We start from the raw sequence: 22,009 nt of genomic DNA on the forward strand, positions 1-22,009 counted from the left end.
TAATATGAAATGCTATGAGACCACTTTGGGAATAGGGGCACTAGACTCCACTGGTTGTCTGTTTCCCAGTAAGTCTTAATCCCACACCACTCGTTTTACATTTATTTGTATTTTTGATTCCAAGTAGAATTTGACCACTGGAAGGGATTAGTATTAAAGTGAAAAAGAAGGATTTATTTTTTCCATAATTTTTTTAATAGATTTTCATTTGTATCCCATTATAAGGAGAAGTGTTAAATTTGACATTTGAACGTTTAGCCTTTCCTCATACTGTCAATATTGGGCTGAATAATTTTGCACGCCCAATTTTTCAGTTTTCGATTTATTAAAAAAGTTTGAAATATCCAATAAATGTCGTTCCACTTCATGATTGTGTCCCACTTGTTGTTGATTCTTCAAAACAAAAAAGGAACGGATACAGTTTTATATCTTTATGTTTGAAGCCTGAAATGTGGCAAAAGGTCGCAAAGTTCAAGGGGGAGCCGGGACAAGACATGATAATAAATGACAAACATGACAAAAAATACACGCACTGTATATTTTATATCCGTCTTCTGTTTTATTGGAGAACTTTACAATGCCAGAATGATATGGAGTGTAATTGGTAATGCTATTCAAAAGGTGTGTGCTGGAAATGGATGGAGTCATTGCAGCTGTCTTTAAACTATATAACTGCAGTCTATTCAATTCTCTCATGCATTAAGATATCATGTCTCGCTGTCTCTCTCTCCCCACACCAGGATGTCCGTCCTCTGAAAGCAGGAAGATGCCAGTTTTACACGAGTGGAAACAGCTACATCTATGAGAATTACTATGCCTCTGTAAGTACAACTGCACTCATAGCAATATGATTTACTGTGTCAGCTATACTGTCCAATTCAGAAAATATGTGTGGTACATACTGTCTGGCAGGGGAAATCACCTTTGACTAATCTCTGCTTGTACTGTACCTGTCACTCAATACTGTTGATTGGAGTGTCTGCCTCCTCTTGCAGGTGCCATGCCAGGGTCTCACGGAGTCATGTAAGATGAAAGTACGCAGTGGGACCTGCTACTGCTGCGACCTTTATGACTGTGCCAAGTGAGTCAAAGATACACCAATGCAAAAAGGTCCATTGTGTAGCTTTGTGTACTACCCAACACATTTCTGATGGAAATGTTATAGATCTGTCATTGTTATTGGACGCAAGCCTGATAAGCGGTACATCCAACCAGTAGTAAAAATGCAGTGCTAAAATAACTTTACATACAGTATGCGTGGTAACTCACCCCTCACATTAGCAATGTGTTGCACCCACCCACTTGTGTGACGCTTGGAAGGCATTTGGTGTCAGAATGTTCTTCACACATTAGGTATCACAATGATAAGGTGTGGAGTGATTGTGACCTATTTAAGCTGAAGTAGGCTCAAACTAGCGCAGAGTTTGTCCTAGCCAGGTCACATGGTGTACAGACCAGCTGATCTCACTTCCCATCATTCGCTGCCCATTGGTAAGCAAATACTCCTGCCACCTGTCTCTTCTTGACCTGTGTTTTGACTCACTGCTTGCTTCTACAGAACCAAGTTGGTCATCTCCCGCTCGTATAGTGTACGTGTAAGGCAGTATAAATACAGTGAGCAAGTCCTCCGTTTTCTCTCTGTTTGCCATACTGGTGTGTGACTCAGGTTTGTGTTGCTTGTGCATTTTCCATTTCACAGGATGTGCTTGTTTCAGGAGGCAGGGTGCAAACCCACTGTAGCTAATAGCAAACTTTTCGTAAATTCCTGTCAAGAAGAGAGACATGGAAGCCCAGTTAGCCTAACTATCTTAGCTAGTCTGTAGTTTCAAATGGAGGTCGTTAACAAACGGTTGACGGTTTTATTTTTCTTTATTCTGGGACAATGTGGACTGTCCGGACTTTCAATGTAGCAGAGGGCTACTGAGGCGATGTGTCTACTCTTAGCAAACAAGTAGAGAACTTACACAAGCTACTGGGGAATCCACGTCCGCCTACTTTCTCTTTCTCTTCTACTCCAGTAACTGGACGCTGCTCTGGCCTGGTGGGAGTGTTGCCACCGTGTCGTCTATCCAATTTAATTAGTAGGATGCCTCTAGATGATTTAGTGGATGTTCCTATTCTTGACCCTGCCAACCAGCCATGGAGGCACGTCACTCGCCGTGGAAGTCCCACAAGGAAGCCACTGTTAGCTTCACCTATGCTATTAATAGTTTTATATCAAGCTATCATTTTTGCTAGATGTGCTCATACCCATACAGCTATTGTCAATAGTTATTTTGTGCATATTTACCTGAATTCCACTATTAGCTTCGCAACTTTAAATCCAATCAAGAAGCCTTTTGTGGCTAGCTCATCCAGTTCTATTGACTCGTGTCAACATGGATCCTCCAGCTGTTTTCAAATCTCACAGATGGCTTGGACTGTTACATATAAATGTGTGAAGCCTGATTCCTAAACTGGACTTTCTGGGTGCATGACACTAGCCCTCCCTAATGTTGTGGTTATCTCCGAATCCTGGCTGAATAATTTGATTATGGATAAGGATGTTACCATTGCGGACTTCACCATTTTCAGATGTGATAGGCCAAAAAAGGGGGAGGGCTGGCTATTTTTGTAAGATATTTTCTTATAGCATCATGCTCTCTTCGCATTTCTGTCCCCAAAATATGTGAGCTACTGGTTATAAGTGTCCATAAACCAAAAAAGTCATGTTTATTGATGAGGTCTACTGCTACCCCAGCCCCAACCAGATAGGGTTATAAATCATTTCAGATTATTTATAAACCTATCTGGTTATTGTAGGAGATCTAAATCTTGATTGGCTTACACATACCTCAAATCAGTTTAAGAATATCTGTCTCGAGTTCAATTTGACTCAGCTGATAATGAAACCCACTCGGATAAATGTAAAAAACCTTGATTGACCTTATTCTGACTTACCATCCCCATAAATATTTGGCTCGTGGTGTTTTTGCTAATTATATCAGTGACCACTGCCCTATTGCTTGCATTAAACACCAAATCGAAAAACTCTGACCATAGTATAATTGCGGCGCTCCTTCATGATCTATATTATTCAAGATCTATTTTTCTCAAGCATTTTTACCTCTCTGGCTGATAAACAAGACCCTTTGAAACGACTTTGAGTAAAAAAAAAAAAAATAACCCATGGTACTCTCCTGTACTTGCAGACCTCTTGCTAAGAAATCAAACCTGTGCCAAGGCTCGTCAAACTGTGCTGATTGGCAGCTATTTAGGCAATTGAGAAACAGGTGCACTACGTCGGTTAAACAGGCCAAGTCAAACTACTTCCTTAGCCCTATGACAGACTGTTAGTGATCCCTCTAATTCCTCTACTTACCCGCCTAAGCAAGTCGTTTTAGACTCCTGAAAAAGTGACTGAAAATCAGCATTTTATCTCAGCTGCTTTCCTATTTGAAAGAAATAGTGGTCATTTTTTATTTAACTTTGGTATCAGGAAATATTGCAAAAGTGTGAAAAGCACCTTTTGTGCTACCTCTCCATAAGGGCGGAGATAGTAATGATCTTGATAATTATTGACCTATTTCCAGACTCCCTTGTCTTGCAAAAATAATAGAATCATTAGAAAATAATGTATCTGTTTATTGACCATCTGTAAATTGTACTCATAATGTTAATCAATCCAGATTCAGACCTAAACATAGCACCACTACAGCCACCATGCTTGTTGTAAATCATATTGCAATTGCCTTAGATGATAGAAAGAATTGTGCTGACAGACTTGTCAAAAGCTTTTGATACTGAATCAAATCAAATCCAATTTTATTGTTCATATACACATATTTAGCAGATGTTATTGCGGGTGTAGCCAAATGCTTGTGTTCCTAGCTCCAACAGTGCAGTAGTCTCTAACAATTCACATCTAAATGTAAAATAATGGAATTAAGAAATATATAAATATTAGGACGAGGGATATCTGTCATGTTTTGTCTTAGATTGTCTTGTCATTTTGTTTTTTCCCTCTGTTCATTTTCCCCCTGCTGGTCTTTTTAGGTTCGTTCCCCTTTTTCTCTCTCCCTTCCTCTCTCTCTTCTCTCTATCGTTCCGTTCCTGCTCCCAGCTGTTCCTATTCCCCTAATCAATCATTTAGTCTTCCCACACCTGTTCCCTATCCTTTTCCCTGATTAGAGTCCCTATTTCTCTCCTTGTTTTCCGTTCCTGCCCTGTCGGATCCTTGTCTTTTGTTCACCGTGCTGTGTTTGTGTATCGCCCTGTCGTGTCGTGTTTCCCTCAGATGCTGCGTGGTGAGCAGGTGTCTGAGTCTGCTAAGTTCAAGTGCCTTCCCGAGGCAACCTGCAGTTCAAGATCAAGTCTCCAGTCGGTTCTCGTCATTACGAGTGGAAATTGTTTTTTTTGATTGTATTTTTACTTTACTGGATTAAAGACTCTGTTTTCGCCAAGTCGCTTTTGGGTCCTCATTCACCTGCATAACAGAAGGATCCGACCAAGAATGGACCCAGCGACTATGGATTCTCTCTACTCTACTCTCGAGTTCCAGGGAGCGATGCTCGGCAGACACGAGCAGGAATTGTCTGCTGCTCGACATGCCGTTGAGACCCTGGCCGCTCAGGTCTCCGACCTCTCAGGACAGTATCAGAGTCTTCGTCTCGTGCCACCAGCTACTTCCGGGTCTTCCGAGCCTCCGGAACCTAGGGTTAATAACCCACCATGTTATTCTGGGCAGCCCACTGAGTGCCGCTCCTTTCTCACCCAGTGTGATATAGTTTTCTCTCTCAACCCAACACATACTCAAGAGAGAGAGCTCGGATTGCCTACGTCATATCACTCCTTACTGGTCGGGCTCGGCAGTGGGGCACAGCTATCTGGGAGGCAAGCGCTGAGTGTACTAACAATTATCTGAACTTTAAAGAGGAGATGATAAGAGTTTTTGATCGTTCAGTTTTTGGGAAAGAAGCTTCCTGGTCCCTGTCTTCCCTATGTCAAGGTAATCGATCCATAACGGATTACTCTATAGAGTTTCGCACTCTTGCTGCCTCCAGTAACTGGAACGAGCAGGCGTTGCTCGCTCGTTTTCTGGAGGGACTCCACGCTAAGGTTAAGGATGAGATTCTCTCTCGGGAGGTTCCATCCAGCGTGGATTCTTTGATTGAACTCGCTATTCGCATTGAACGACGGGTAGATCTTCGTCACCGAGCTCATAGAAGAGAGCTCGCGTTAACTGTGTCTCCCTCTCTCCGACACTACCATCTTTCCCCACTGACTCTGGTGTTGAGCCCATGCAGCTGGGGGTATTCGCATTTCGACTAAGGAGAGGGAACGGAGAATCACCAACCGCCTCTGTCTCTATTGCGGTTCCGCTGGTCATTTTGTCATTTCATGTCCAGTTAAAGGCCAGAGCTCATCAGTAAGCGGAGGGTGACTGATAAGCGCTACTAGACGGTCCTCTCCGTCAAGTACCTGTACTACTTTACCGGTCCATCTACGCTGGACCGGATCGGCAGCTTCCTGCAGTGCATTAATAGACTCTGGGGCGGAGGGCTGTTTTATGGACGAAGCCTGGGCTCGGGAACATGACATTCCTCTCAGACAGTTAGGGAGCCCACGGTCATGTTTGCCTTGGATGGTAGTCCTCTCCCCAGTATATTATATGAAACACTACCTTTAACCCTCACTGTATCTGGTAACCATAGTGAGACCATTTCTTTTTTGATTTTTTGTTCACCTTTTACACCTGTTGTTTTGGGTCATCCCTGGCTAGTGTGTCATAATCCTTCTTTTGATTGGTCTAGTAATTCTATCCTTTCCTGGAACGTTTCTTGTCATGTGAAGTGTTTAATGTCTGCTATTTCTCCTGTTTGTTCTGTCCCCTCTTCTCAGGAGGAACCTGGTGATTTGACAGGAGTGCCGGAGGAGTATCATGGTCTGCACACGGTCTTCAGTCGGTCCAGAACCAACTCCCTTCCTCCTCACCGGTCGTATGATTGTTGTCCTGTTCTCTTCAAGAAGCGTTTTGCATCCGCTCCTATCCTTGTTGCACCTGACGTCACTAAACCGTTTATTGTTGAGGTTGACGCGTCGGGGGTGGGCGTGGGAGCCATTCTGTCCCAGCGCTCCGATACTGACGATGGGGTCCACCCTTGTGCGTATTTTTCTCATCGCCTGTCACCGTCGGAACGTAACTATGATGTGGCTAACCGCGAACTGCTCGCCATCCGTTTAGCCCTAGGCAAATGGCGACAGTGGTTGGAGGGGGCGACCGTTCCTTTTGTCGTTTGGACTGACCAAGAGAACCTTGAGTACATCCGTTATGCCAAACGACTGAATGCGCGTCATGCTCGTTGGGCGTTGTTTTTCGCTCGTTTCGAGTTCGTTATTTCTTATTGCCCGGGTACTAAGAACACCAAGCCTCATGCTTTATCCCGTCTCTTTAGTTCTTCTGTGGCTTCTACCGATCCCGAGGGGATCCTTCCTGTTGGGCGTGTTGTCGGGTTGACTGTCTGGGGAATTGAGAGACAGGTTAAGCAAGCACTCACGCACACTGCGTCCGCCGCGCGCTTGTCCTAGTAACCTTCTTTTCGTTCCTGTTTCTACTCGTCTGGCTGTTCTTCAGTGGGCTCACTCTGCCAAGTTAGCTGGCCATCCCGGCGTTCGGGGTACGCTTGCTTCTATTCGCCAGCGGTTTTGGTGGCCTACTCAGGAGCGTGACACGCGCCGTTTCGTGGCTGCGTGTTCGGACTGCGCGCAGAAGAAGTCTGGTAATTTTTTTTTCTGCTTCTGCTCCTGGTCTTGCTGGGTCTCAGTCTGTTCCCTGCCATCGCATCTCTCCTGTTCTTGTTCCTGCCCTTGCTGTGTCTCAGTCTGTCCCTAGTTGTTACTCTCCTGGCCTGTTTGGTCCTGTTTGCTCTAAAGCTTTCAGTTCTCTACCCGTGTCTCATTTTTTTTTTTTTTTTTTAGAGTAGTACCCTAGTTTCCCTTTTTATCGTTTTTCGTTACGGTCCTGAGGAGAGGAGTTGGGTTCTTTCTCGGGACGTGCTGGACCGTTTGATCTATGATTTCCTCCGTTGCCGCCAGTGTTCCTCCTCGAGAGCGCCAGGAGGCGCTCGGTGAGTGGGGGGGTACTGTCATGTTTTGTCTTAGATTGTCTTGTCATTTTGTTTTTTCCCTCTGTTCATTTTCCCCCTGCTGGTCTTTTTAGGTTCGTTCCCCTTTTTCTCTCTCCCTTCCTCTCTCTCTTCTCTCTATCGTTCCGTTCCTGCTCCCAGCTGTTCCTATTCCCCTAATCAATCATTTAGTCTTCCCACACCTGTTCCCTATCCTTTTCCCTGATTAGAGTCCCTATTTCTCTCCTTGTTTTCCGTTCCTGCCCTGTCGGATCCTTGTCTTTTGTTCACCGTGCTGTGTTTGTGTATCGCCCTGTCGTGTCGTGTTTCCCTCAGATGCTGCGTGGTGAGCAGGTGTCTGAGTCTGCTAAGTTCAAGTGCCTTCCCGAGGCAACCTGCAGTTCAAGATCAAGTCTCCAGTCGGTTCTCGTCATTACGAGTGGAAATTGTTTTTTTTTGATTGTATTTTTACTTTACTGGATTAAAGACTCTGTTTTCGCCAAGTCGCTTTTGGGTCCTCATTCACCTGCATAACAATATCGGAGTGACATTGACTAAAATACAGTAGAATAGAATACAGTACATACATATCAGATGAGTGAGGCATTATGTAAACATGATTAGTATTCCATTATTAAAGTGGCCAGTCATTCCATGTCTGTACAGTGGGGCAAAAAATTATTTAGTCAGCCACCAATTGTGCAAGTTCTCCCACTTAAAAAGATGAGAGAGGCCTGTAATTTTCATCATCGGTACACTTCAACTTTGACAGACAAAATGAGAAGAAAAAAATCCAGAAAATCACATTGTAGGATTTTTAATGAATTTATTTGCAAATTATGGTGGAAAATAAGTATTTGGTCACCTACAAACAAGCAAGATTTATGACTCTCACAGACCTGTAACTTCTTCTTTAAGAGGCTCCTCTGTCCTCCACTCGTTCCCTGAATTAATGGCACCTGTTTGAACTTGTTATCAGTATAAAAGACACCTGTCCACTTCAAACAGACATACTCTAAACTCCACTATGGCCAAGACCAAAGAGCTGTCAAAGGACACCAGAAACAAAATTGTAGACCTGCACCAGGCTGGGAAGACTGAATCTGCAATAGGTAAGCAGCTTGGTTTGAAGAAATCAACTGTGGAAGCAAGTATTAGGAAATGGAAGACATACAAGACCACTGATAATCTCCCTCAGTCTGGGCAAGGGCATTGAAGATTAAATGTGGCTGGGTCTTTCAGCATGACAATGATCCCAAACACACCGCCCGGGCCATGAAGGAGTGGCTTCGTAAGAAGCATTTCAAGGTCCTGGAGTGGCCTAGCCAGTCTCCAGATCTCAACCCCATAGAAAATCTTTGGAGGGAGTTGAAAGTCTGTGTTGCCCAGCAACAGCCCCAAACATCACTGCTCTAGAGGAGATCTGCATGGAGGAATGGGCCAAAATACCAGCAACAGTTTGTGAAGACTTACAGAAAACATTTGACCTCTGTCATTGCCAACAAAGGGTATATAACAAAGTATTGAGATAAACTTTTGTTATTGACTAAATACTTATTTTCCACCATAATTTGCAAATTAATTGATTAAAAATCATAGAATGTGATTTTCTGGATTTTTTTCCCTCATTTTGTCTGTCATAGTTGAAGTGTACAAATGATGAAAATTACAGGCCTCTCTCATCTTTTTAAGTGTGAGAACTTGCACAATTGGTGGCTGACTAAATACTTTTTTGCCCACTGTATATAGGGGAGCAGCCTCTAAGGTGCATGGTTGTGTAACCTGGTGGTAGCCGGCTAGTGATGGCTATTTAACAGTCTGATGGCCTTGAGATAGAAGCTGTTTTTCAGTCTCTCAGTCCCAGCTTTGATGCACCTCTATTGACCTCGCCTTCTGGATGATAGTGGGGTGAACAGGCCATGGCTCGGGCTGTTGATTGCCTTGATGATCATTTTGGCCTTCCTGTGATATCGGCTGCTGTAGATGTCCTGGAGAGCAGGCAGTGTGCCCCCGGTTATGCATTGGGCAGACCACACCACTCTCCGGAGAATCCTGCGGTTGCGGGAGATGCACTTGTCATACCAGGCGGTGATACAGCCCGACAGGATGCTCTCAATTGTGCATCTGTAAAGGTTTCTGAGGTTATTAGGGACCAAGACAAATTTCTTAAGCATCCAAAGTTGAAGAGGCGCTGTTGCGCCTTTTTAACCACCCTTGTCTGTGTGGGTGGACAAATTCAGATTGTCAGTGATGTGTATGCCAAGGAACTTGAAGCTTTCCACCTTCTCCACTGCAGTCCTGTCAATGTGGATAGGGGTGTGCTCCCTCTGCTGTTTCCTGAAGTCCACGATCAGCTCCTTTGTTTTGTTGACGTTGAGTGAGAGGTTATTTTCCTGGCACTGCTCTCCCAGGGTCCTCACCTCCTCCCTGTAGGTTGTCTCGTCATTGTTGCTAATCAGGCCTAGTACTGTTGTGTCGTCTGCAAACTTGATGGTTGAGTTGGAGGCATGCGTGGCCATGCAGTCATGGGTGAACAGGGAGTACAGGAGGGGGCTGGGCATGCACCCTTGTGGGGCCCCTGTGTTGAGGATCAGCGAAGTGGAGGTGTTGTTTCCTACCTTCACCACCTGGGGGCAGCCTGTCAGGAAGTCCAGGACCCAGTTTCACAGGGCGGGGCAGTCATTGAAAATAAGAATTTGTTCTCAACTGACTTGCCAATTAAAATAATTAAAATATGGTGTTGAAGGCTGAGCAAGTGTCAATGAACAGCATTCTGACGTACAGTTGGAAGTTTACATACACCTTAGCCAAATAAATTTAAACTCAGTTTTTCACAATTCCTGACATTTAGTCCTAGTAAAAATTCCCTGTCTTAGGTCAGTTAGGATCACCACTTTATTTTAAGAATGTGAAATGTCAGAATAATAGTAGAGAATTATTTATTTCAGCTTTAATTTCTTTCATGACATTCCCAGTGGATGAGAAGTTTACATACACTCAATTTGGTAGCATTGCCTTTAAATTGTTTAACTTGGGTCAAACGTTTCGGGTAGCCTTCCACAAGCTTCCCACAATAATTTGGGTGAATTTTGGCCTATTCCTTCTGACAGAGCTGGTGTAACTGATTCAGGTTTATAGGCCTCCTTGCTCGCACACACTTTTTCAGTTATGCCCACAAATGTTCTATAGAATTGAGGTCAGGGCTTTTTGATGGCCACTCCAATACCTTGACTTTGTTGTCCTTAAGCCATTTTGCCACAACTTTGGAAGTATGCTTGGGGTCATTGTCCATTTGGAAGACTCATTTGCTCACCAAGCTTTAACCAAGCTTTAACTTTCTGACTCATGTCTTGAGATGTTGCTTCAATTTATCCACATAATTTTCCTTATGCCATCTATTTTAAGAAGTGCATCAGTCCCTCCGACAGCAAAGCACCTCCACAACATGATGCTGCCACCCCCGTGCTTCACGGTTGGTATGGTGTTCTTCTGCTTGTAAGCATCCCCCTTTTTCCTCCAAACATAACGATGGTCATTATCGCCAAACAGTTCTAGTTCAGACCAGAGGATATTTCTCAAAAAGTACGATCTTGTCCCCATGTGCAGTTGCAAACCGTAGTTGCAAACCGGCTTTTTTATGGCGGTTTTGGAGCAGTGGCTGCTTCCTTGCTGAGCGGCCTTTCAGGTTATGTCGCTATAGGACTTGTTTTACTGTGGATACTTTTGTACCTGTTTCCTCCAGCATCTTCACAAGGTTGTTTGCTGTTCTGGATTTGATTTGCACTTGTCGCACCAAAGTACCTTCATCTCTATGAGACCGAGCGCATCTCCTTCCTGCGCGGTATGATGGCTGCATGGTCCCATGGTGTTTATCATTGCTCCCAAGGATGAACCAGACTGGAGGTCTTGGCTGATTTCTTTAGATTTTCCCATGATGTCAAGCAAAGAGGCACTGAGTTTAAGGTAGGCCTTGAAATACATCCACAGGTACACCTCCAAATGACTCAAATTATGTAAATTAGCCTATCAGAAGCTTCTAAAGCCATGACATAATTTTCGGGAATTTTCCAAGCTGTTTAAAGGCCCAGTCAACTTAGTGTATGTGAACTTCTGACCCACTAGAATTGTGATACAGTGAATTATAAGTGAAATAATCTGTCTGTTAACAACTGTTGGAAAAATTAATTGTGTCATGCACAAATTAGATGTCCTAACCGACTTGCCAAAACTATAGTTTGTTAACAAGACATTTGTGGAGTGGTTGAAAAAATGAGTTTTAATGACTCCAACCTAAATGTATGTTAACTTCCGACTTCAACTGTATGTATGTATTCCTCAAATTTAACTGGGTCTAAGGTGTCAGGTAAGGTAGAGGTGATATGATCCTTAACTTGCCTCTCAAAGCACTTCATGATGACAGAAGTGAGTGCTACTGGGTGATTGTAATTTAGTTCAGTTACCTTTGCTTTCTTGGGTACAGGATCAATGGTGGACATCTTGAAGCAAGTGGAGAGGGTCGGGAGAGATTGAAAATGTCTGTAAACACTCCAGCCAGCTGTTCTGTTCATGCTCTGAGGACATGGCAAGGGATACCATCTGGGCCGGCAGCCTTGCAAGGGTTAACACGCTTAAATATTTTACTCACGTCAGCCATGGAGAACAAGAGCCCCCAGTCCTTGGGAGCGGGCCGCGTCGGTATCCTCAAACCGGGCAAAGAAGGTGTTTAGCTTGTCTGGGAGCAAGACGTTGGGTCCGAGACGTGGCTGGTTTTCCCTTTGTAATCCATGATTGTCTGTAGACCTTGCCACATGTCTCGTGTCTGAGACATTGAATTGCGACTCCACATTATCTCTGTACTGACATTGTGCCTGTTTGATTGCCTTACGGAGGGAATAACCACACTGTTTGTATTCAACCATATTCCCAGTCCCCTTGCCATAGTTAAATGCTGTGGTTCACTCTTTCAGTTTTGCGCAAATGCTGCCATCTATCCACGGTTTCTGGTTTGGGTAGGTTTTAATAGTAAACGTACACTTCTTGATGAACTCCGTCACTGTGTACGCATATATACGTCAATGTTATTCTCAGAGGCTACCCGGAACATATCCCAATCTAGTGTTTTCTCTAAGCGAGTACTACAGTCAATGTGTTGACAGAACTTCAGAAGTGTTTTCCTCAAATTTGCTTTGTTAAAATCCCCAGCTACAATAAATGTTGCCCCAGGATATGTGGTTTCCAGTTTGCATAAAATCTAGTGTAGTTCCTTGAGGGCCATTGTGGTATTGGCTTGAGGGAGAATATACACGATTGCGACTATAACCGAAGAGAATTCTCCTGGGAGGTAATAGTCTGCATTTGATTGTGAAGTATTCTAGATTGAGGGGTACAAAAGGACTTGAGTTTCTGTATGTTATCACAATCACACCATGAGTAGTTAATCATGAAACACATGGCCTCCCGAGTGGCGGAGTGGTCTAAGGCACTGCATCACAGTGCTAGCTGTGCCACTAGAGATCCTGGTTCAAGTCCAGGCTCTGTTGCAGCCGGCCACGACTGGGAGACCCATGGGGTGGCTCACAATTTGCCTGGGTTAGGGAAGGGTTTTTCTGGCAGGGATGTTCTTGTCCCATCGTGGGCCAGGCGCAATGCACGCTGACACGGTCGCCAGGTGTACGGTGTTTCCTCCGACACAGTGGTGTGGCTGGCTTCCGGGTTAAGTGAGCATTATGTCAAGAAGCAGTGCGGCTTGGCTGGGTTGTGTTTTGGAGGATGCACAGCTCTCGACTTTCGCCTCTCCCGAGTCCGTACCGGTGTTGCAGCGATGGGACAAGACAGTAACTACCAATTAGATACCACGAAATTGGGGAGCTAAAGGGCTAAAAAGAATAATATTAAATCAGGAAACACACACCATGTCTTTCTTCTTCCCGGAGAGTTCTTTATCCCTGTCTGTGCAATGAACTGAGATCCCAGCTGGTTGTATGGACAGGGACAGTATATCCCGAGAGAGCCATGATTCTGTGGAACAGAGTATGTTACAGTCCCTGATGTCTCTCTGGAAGCAGATCCTCGCCCTGAGCTTGTCTACGTTTTTGTCCAGAGACTGAACATTAGCGAGGAATATACTCAGAAGCTGTGGATGGTGTGTATGCCTCCTGAGTCAGACTAGAAGTCCACTCCAAATGCCTTTTCTCTGCTGGAGGCATCTTACAACGGCCTCTGGGATAATTTCAATTGCCCCGGGGTGTACGAACAAAGGGTCCAATTCGGGAATGTCATATTCCTGGTCTTATTGCTGGAGTTACCGCTGCTTTGATATCCAAAAGTTATTTCTGGCTGTATGTAATAATACAAAAAATGTTCTGGGCTAAATAATGTAAGAAATAACACACACACAAAAAAAAATACTGCAATGTTGCTTAGGAGCTAGAAGCAGATTTGCCATGTCTGTCGGCGCCATCTGAAGACCATGTTATATTCTGAATAAGCTATCCTCAATAGGGTTGGGTACTGATGCTTGCCGATGGTTTCATAATTATCTCAATGAACTCAGGCCATCAAGGTAGATGGTGTCAAATCAGAGATCATTGAGTTACATAAAGGAGGTTCGAAACTCGGCCTACTACTGATTACAATCTATATAAATAACATTGGTAATGCTGAATAAAAAAATAAAATAATAATAATATTAAAAATAAATAAAAAAAATATATAAAAAAAAATATATATATATATATATATATATATATATATTTGTGTGCAGATGATGCAGTGTTGTATTTCATTGCGCCCTCGGATGGCCAAGTCTTTTCATATTTGAAGTCTGATTTTCAAGCACTGCAGAGGCCACTACTGGATCTATAGTTATCGCAAACAAAACAAAATGCATGTTTTTTTTCTAGGTCCCATAACTCAGATTTTAATGAATTTGTAATGACTAGTTTGAACAGTACACAAATAGAGCAAGTTTTCTTGTGTTTATCTACAAAGCACTCATGCAGAAACTTCCTATGCATCTATAATCATTCATTAAATTTAGACTTACAAATGACCATACCTGGCCTCAGGCATGAATAACACTGGAAGCCCCTTTGGTCTCCACAGAGTTGGGTAATGCTGCTTTTAGTCTCTTTGCGCCCTTTATGTGGAACACCTTACAGAGCTCTCTGAAATGAGATGTTCCCCGTGGTCAGTTCAGAGTCATGACCGGAGACCCCTATGTTGATAAATGTGTCTGTTTTCTTAATATGTTTGGTCATTTCGTATATTTTATGTTTTTGATGTATTTATTCAGGACTCATCTATAAAAGAGACCCCAGTCTCAGTATTATATCCCTGTCAAAATAAAGGTTCAAGCCTGGTTCATGTCTTGGATTCTTCCCAGGTTCCTGCCTTTCTAGGGAGTTTTTCCTAGCCACCGTGCTTCTACATCTGCATTGCTTGCTGTTTGGGGTTTTAGGCTGGGTTTCTGTATATAGCACTTTGTGAAATCTGCTGATGTAAAAAGGGCTTTATAAATACATTTGAATGATTGGTCTGGAAGAACTCCTGGGCCTGGCCAACTCATATCATACTACCTTAATAGTATAGCTTTATAAAGTAGCCTAATGTTATTCTATGAATGGCATATTAATAGCATAACTAGAATAATATTGTTATAGGATTGGATGTTAGTGACGTTCTATTGTCCTGTCTTGTAGTGGGGGCTACATAAACAACTACTATGAGTTTGTGGGTGTGCGGAGCTGCGGTGATGTGCTGTCCCTGTACGTGTTGATCTGGGTGCTGACCAGCCTCAACCTGGTGGCCTTCTTCCTGGGTATCCTGACCACTGCCGTGCTGGGAAGCATCAAGGACAAGGTGAGAGACACAGGCTGCGGCAAAAACTACACGCTAATGTACTTGTATCAATACTTAAAGGTTTGTGGTGTATAATCAGGACTCTTGAGCAGTACTTGCAGTTCAATCATATCCAGGTCTCATTCCATATTGTACTTAGGGAAAGGGATTGTGAAAAATAATCCAAATCAAGGTGGCATTCTCTTGCCCTGCAGGACTGCTCTCCTCCCCATGCCAAACATTCTTCTCAGTAGACCACAGGTCTGTGGCAACAGCTTTTTATGAGCGTTGTTGGGTGCGGGGCATAACCCGCCTGTAGTGGCACTCTCCACTGCTGTGGTGCTGAAGCGTCATCCCCCATGCGCTGGCTAGCGGTAGCTGTCCGTGGTTCTCGAATACTTTGGTACGTTATTTATATAGGCTCATTCTCAGAGCTCACAGGTTAACATTGCCTCGATTCAATTTGTAGCTCTGAAGATATGAGCTGTAAGGCTATATGAATTGTTAGATACTACTGCACTGTTGGAGCTAAGAACAAGAATTTCACCTCACCTGCAATAACATCTGCTAAAGATGTGCCTTTTGACCAATTTTTTTATTTGATTGAAATTTAAAGATAATTTTCGATTGAGCCAACATATGCGGTGTTTACCTTGAATGCAGTCTCTGCGAACGCTAGAACATTGCCTTTACATTTCTATTGCACTGTAGCGCGGCTCTTCAGTGCTACGGATTGACTCAGTCATACTGTTCATTATAGGGACATTTTAGGGAAATTAAACTCGAAATTCAAACTTTCTCCAATGTTTTCAGGTTGTGTAGATCCAGCTATGTGCCTCCTCGACCTCAAATGAATGTAAAAGATAAGCAAAACAAATCTGGAAGATACATGGAGCTGATGTTTTCCATTTGATATACAGTGCCTTGCGAAAGTATTTGGCCCCCTTGAACTTTGCGACCTTTTGCCACATTTCAGGCTTCAAACATAAAGATATAAAACTGTATTTTTTTTGTGAAGAATCAACAACAAGTGGGACACAATCATGAAGTGGAACGACATTTATTGGATATTTCAAACATTTTTAACAAATCAAAAACTGAAAAATTGGGCGTGCAAAATTATTCAGCCCCTTTACTTTCAGTGCAGCAAACTCTCTCCAGAAGTTCAGTGAGGATCTCTGAATGATCCAATGTTGACCTAAATGACTAATGATGATAAATACAATCCACCTGTGTGTAATCAAGTCTCCGTATAAATGCACCTGCACTGTGATAGTCTCAGAGGTCCGTTAAAAGCGCAGAGAGCATCATGAAGAACAAGGAACACACCAGGCAGGTCCGAGATACTGTTGTGAAGAAGTTTAAAGCCGGATTTGGATACAAAAATATTTCCCAAGCTTTAAACATCCCAAGGAGCACTGTGCAAGCGATAATATTGAAATGGAAGGAGTATCAGACCACTGCAAATCTACCAAGACCTGGCCGTCCCTCTAAACTTTCAGCTCATACAAGGAGATGCAGAGATGCAGCCAAGAGGCCCATGGTCACTCTGGATGAACTGCAGAGATCTACAGCTGAGGTGGGAGACTCTGTCCATAGGACAACAATCAATCATATATTGCACAAATCTGGCCTTTATGGAAGAGTGGCAAGAAGAAAGCCATTTCTTAAAGATATCCATAAAAAGTGTCGTTTAAAGTTTGCCACAAGCAACCTGGGAGACACACCAAACATGTGGAAGAAGGTGCTCTGGTCAGATGAAACCAAAATTGAACTTTTTGGCAACAATGCAAAACGATATTTGGCGTAAAAGCAACACAGCTCATCACCCTGAACCTACCATCCCCACTGTCAAACATGGTGGTGGCAGCATCATGGTTTGGGCCTGCTTTTCTTCAGCAGGGACAGGGAAGATGGTTAAAATTGATGGGAAGATGGATGGAGCCAAATACAGGACCATTCTGGAAGAAAACCTGATGGAGTCTGCAAAAGACCTGAGACTGGGATGGAGATTTGTCTTCCACCAAGACAATGATCCAAAACATAAAGCAAAATCTACAATGGAATGGTTCAAAAATAAACATATCCAGGTGTTAGAATGGCCAAGTCAAAGTCCAGACCTGAATCCAATCGAGAATCTGTGGAAAGAACTGAAAACTGCTGTTCACAAATGCTCTCCATCCAACCTCACTGAGCTCGAGCTGTTTTGCAAGGAGGAATGGGAAAAAAATTCAGTCTCTCGATGTGCAAAACTCAGAGACATACCCCAAGCGACTTACAGCTGTAATCGCAGCAAAAGGTGGCGCTACAAAGTATTAACTTAAGGGGGCTGAATAATTTTGCACGCCCAATTTTTCAGTTTTCGATTTATTAAAAAAGTTTGAAATATCCAATAAATGTCGTTCCACTTCATGATTGTGTCCCACTTGTTGTTGATTCTTCACAAACAAATACAGTTTTATATCTTTATGTTTGAAGCCTGAAATGTGGCAAAAGCGGTGTGGGCAGGTAGCGGTGTGGGCAGGTAGCGGTGTGGGCAGGTAGCGGTGTGGGCAGGTAGCGGTGTGGGCAGGTAGCGGTGTGGGGCAGGTAGCGGTGTGGGGCAGGTAGCGGTGTGGGGCAGGTAGCGGTGTGGGGCAGGTAGCGGTGTGGGGCAGGTAGTGGTGTGGGTAGGTAGGGGTGTGGGCAGGTAGGGGTGTGGGCCCGGGGAGCCGTTCAACTTTGAGTCTTCTGTTATCATTGATTTTCTGCTATAAAGTCATGCAAATAGTGCCAGTGTTTGTTTTAGCCTGCCTGGAGTGCAGGGTTGATTGTTTTGGGAATATTTTGTTCCATTAAGTCAGGCAGGCTCAATCACGCACAGATCAAGTATTTACAATTATTTCAAATAGTAGTTGAACCCAGGTCTGTCTGTAAGCAAAGCTTGAAGGGGTGGATGGTTGTTAGGTAAGGCTTATTCATACTTTATAGATCAAAACAAATAGGAAAATGTGTATTAGTTACCCAGCGATCCAGATTCTAAATGTCACGACTCACTAGAGGAGAGATATCTCTCTGGCGATCATCCTACGTTGAATGTCCCCAGGAGAAACAGGATAGTTAACCGGTACTGATTGAATTAGGGATGTGTGGAGAGGAGCTGGCGGCGAGGAAGAAGGGGCATATGTTCTGTGTTGCAGCACGATAGAGCTGGGAGACACAGCAGGGCATAGCCCAGGAAGACACACATCAACGTCAGAGATAATTTTTAATAAAAAAAAGATCGGAGATCCCCAGGATCCCCCACCCCTTCCTGTCTGATCCAAATACCATGGCATCACTATAATTCTCTCTCCCCACCACTTCTGGTTGATGAACAGTGTGTCAGTGTGAGTGAACAAGCGGTTGTGTATGTGGTGGGGGGAGGGTGGATGCACGGCTAGATAGCGCTGGTGATGGGACGGATGTGGTCAGAGTTGGATGTGTGTTCATCCATGTGGCAGACTGCCGACGTGGTCACATTGGGCCACATGGTTCCTCTCTCAGGCCAGGCCTTCAATTTGCTCTCTTCTGGGAAAGAGAGTGAGGAAGCCTATTGACTTGAGATCACAAGATATTAGGGCTGAAGAATTGCCTACCAGAAATGCGTTGAATTTGAGGTTGTTGCTCACGCCATCTTCATCTCCCAAACAATCCAAGTACATTCTTTAGCAGATGAAAGCTGAATTATTTTGTATTGACATCATTTTAGATATCTAGCACCAGCCTTATTGTGTGTGTATTTTGTGATCACATTTAGTTTCATAATACACAAGAGGATCACAACACACTCCTTACTTGTCTGAATTAACACTAAACCAACGTGTGTGTTTTGCAGAAGAGCAGCTCAGTGACCCTGTTGTCCTCGCATTTCTCCGAGGGGGGATTTCGCTCCTCCCCCACTGCCCCCCTGCTGATGGACAACACCAACACAGGACACCAATACCTCTACCCGGTCAGTCTCTCAGACACTCACTTATCTCTACCCGGTCAGTCTCTCAGACACTCACTTATCTCTACCCAGTCAGTCTCTCTCACACTCACTTATCTCTACCCGGTCAGTCTCTCTCACACTCACTTATCTCTACCCGGTCAGTCTCTCAGACACTCACTTATCTCTACCCGGTCAGTCTCTCAGACACTCACTTATCTCTACCCGGTCAGTCTCTCTCACACTCACTTATCTCTACCCGGTCAGTCTCTCTCACACTCACTTATCTCTACCCGGTCAGTCTCTCTCACACTCACTTATCTCTACCCGGTCAGTCTCTCAGACACTCACTTATCTCTACCCGGTCAGTCTCTCAGACACTCACTTATCTCTACCCGGTCAGTCTCTCAGACACTCACTTATCTCTACCCGGTCAGTCTCTCTCACACTCACTTATCTCTACCCGGTCAGTCTCTCTCACACTCACTTATCTCTACCCGGTCAGTCTCTCTCACACTCAGTCTCTCTCACACTCACTTATCTCTACCCGGTCAGTCTTATCTCTACCTCTCAGACACTCAGTCTCTACCCGGTCAGTCTCTCAGACACTCACTTATCTCTACCCGGTCAGTCTTCAGACACTCACTTATCTCTACCCGGTCAGTCTCTCTCACACTCACTTATCTCTACCCGGTCAGTCTCTCAGACACTCACTTATCTCTACCCGGTCAGTCTCTCAGACACTCACTTATCTCTACCCGGTCAGTCTCTCAGACACTCACTTATCTCTACCCGGTCAGTCTCTCTCACACTCACTTATCTCTACCCGGTCAGTCTCTCTCACACTCACTTATCTCTACCCGGTCAGTCTCTCTCACACTCACTTATCTCTACCCTGTCAGTCTCTCTCACACTCACTTATCTCTACCCGGTCACTCTCTCTCACACTCACTTATCTCTACCCGGTCAGTCTCTCAGACACTCACTTATCTCTACCCGGTCAGTCTCTCAGACACTCACTTGTCTCTACCCGGTCAGTCTCTCAGACACTCACTTGTCTCTACCCGGTCAGTCTCTCTCACACTCACTTATCTCTACCCAGTCAGTCTCTCTCACACTCACTTATCTCTACCCAGTCAGTCTCTCTCACACTCACTTATCTCTACCCGGTCAGTCTCTCTCACACTCACTTATCTCTACCCGGTCAGTCTCTCAGACACTCACTTATCTCTACCCGGTCAGTCTCTCAGACACTCACTTGTCTCTACCCGGTCAGTCTCTCAGACACTCACTTGTCTCTACCCGGTCAGTCTCTCTCACACTCACTTATCTCTACCCGGTCAGTCTCTCTCACACTCACTTATCTCTACCCGGTCAGTCTCTCAGACACTCACTTGTCTCTACCCGGTCAGTCTCTCACACTCACTTGTCTCTACCCGGTCAGTCTCTCTCACACTCACTTGTCTCTACCCGGTCAGTCTCTCACACACTCACTTGTCTCTACCCGGTTAGTCTCTCTCACACTCACTTGTCTCTACCCGGTCAGTCTCTCAGACACTCATCTCTACCCAGTCAGTCTCTCACACACTCACTACCGCCTTAACGGCAGCCAAAAATAGAGCCCACACAAGGTTTTTCCAGGACGCCAAATATGTATTTCAACAACAACCTCTGTTTCGGTCTTGGGCCTAAGAAGTTCTGTTATTGGTAATTGGTCTAGTAAAACCAAAGGAGAGAGAAAGTAGTGAGATACTGTACATTGGATGGAAACTCAGATGTTCTGGGAGGACGCCCTCTGCCATCCCATATTGCCCTGCTGCCCTCCCCTAAATCTGCCCACCGTCTACCTTACCCTCTGTATTAAAACACAACTACTGGCTGCTAGCAAGACAGAGGGCACCAAGTAGCCCTATTAGATCATGCCAGGTGCATGCCTCAGCAGACCAAAAAAGAACAACCTCCAACCAATTAACCCCCAGAGAAAAAGAACTTGTCTGAGAATTAGGAATCTATTTTATTTGAAAAAAATGTTTTGCTTATCCACTCAAGTGATGTTCAAAGTTTGCTATTTGTAATTATTCCCAAGTGGGGTGGAGTTACAAATGGAATATTGTTTTCCGCTCTGCTCAGCTGATTCAAACTAAGCTTTGTTTGTGTTTATTTGGGATCTATTACGTTTACGTAGTTATCCACTCAAACTGGTTGTGGTTTTCAATTCAAAGTCTGTTGTTTGTAGTCATTATTTACCTAGAAGTAGATTAGTTATAATTGGAACAAATTAGCAAATTGTGAAGACTTCGCTGAATCCAACTAACCTTAATGTTTTCTGTTTTTGTTCTGTCTTTCAGAGAACCTCCCAATACTTTGCCCCGGCAGCGGGGACGGAGTTCCCCCAGAGTGATTCGTCAGTACCCCCCGTCCAGGCCCCAACCCCTCTCTATAACCTGCTGCCCTACAAGCCACAGAGCTTTTCTGTCTGAATTAACCTCCCTACTCCAGCATTCCATTACCAACTTGTCATACAACTACGGAGTTTCCTCCAGACTCTCCTGGCCCTAGAAGTCACATGACATCCAGGGGGATTTGTATTTTGGAGTTTGTTTTATGCTGTAAAATATCTGTATATGAAATGTAAATATTTTGAGCAATTTTGATTGATTTGCCCAAAAAATGTATGGCTTATGACATGCTTCTATCTAGGAAAAAGGTGAATTATTCAAGACCTTTTTTTAAATGTACAATTTGCCAAAATACATTGACTTTTTATTCTACATCTTAAACTCAACTGTATCTGCTAATAAAGTAATAAAGTAATGTTGGCTAAGTCATTTTTTTTCTGATCAAATTGACTTACTGTTTTTGGTTGTGCCACGCTGCCCACACACACTCATATTCAATAGAGATGCTGCTTGACGTTGCCTGCCTGGCCTCCTCATTGCCTTAACATTGTCTACCATTGGTCTCACTAGTAATCTACCCCAGGATAAATTTCATTTGGGCCCAAAACTCATTAAGCAAAAAGAAATGTGTTCTTTCTTTGAACTCAATAGGCATAGAGAGAGAGAGGGGGATGTGTACGAAAATATCGAGCCCCTGGCCAGACAATGCATACCTCAAA

General features: G+C 44.0%; 1 pseudogene; it reads left to right on the plus strand.

The window, feature by feature from the left end:
• The window catches only part of LOC124005745, a 36,878-nt pseudogene extending 15,173 nt beyond the window's left edge, over positions 1-21,705 (plus strand).
• The last annotated feature ends 304 nt before the right edge of the window (positions 21,706-22,009 follow it).

This window comes from Oncorhynchus gorbuscha, linkage group LG19 (genome assembly GCF_021184085.1).
Source record: "Oncorhynchus gorbuscha isolate QuinsamMale2020 ecotype Even-year linkage group LG19, OgorEven_v1.0, whole genome shotgun sequence".
In the NCBI taxonomy this organism is placed as follows: domain Eukaryota; kingdom Metazoa; phylum Chordata; class Actinopteri; order Salmoniformes; family Salmonidae; genus Oncorhynchus; species Oncorhynchus gorbuscha.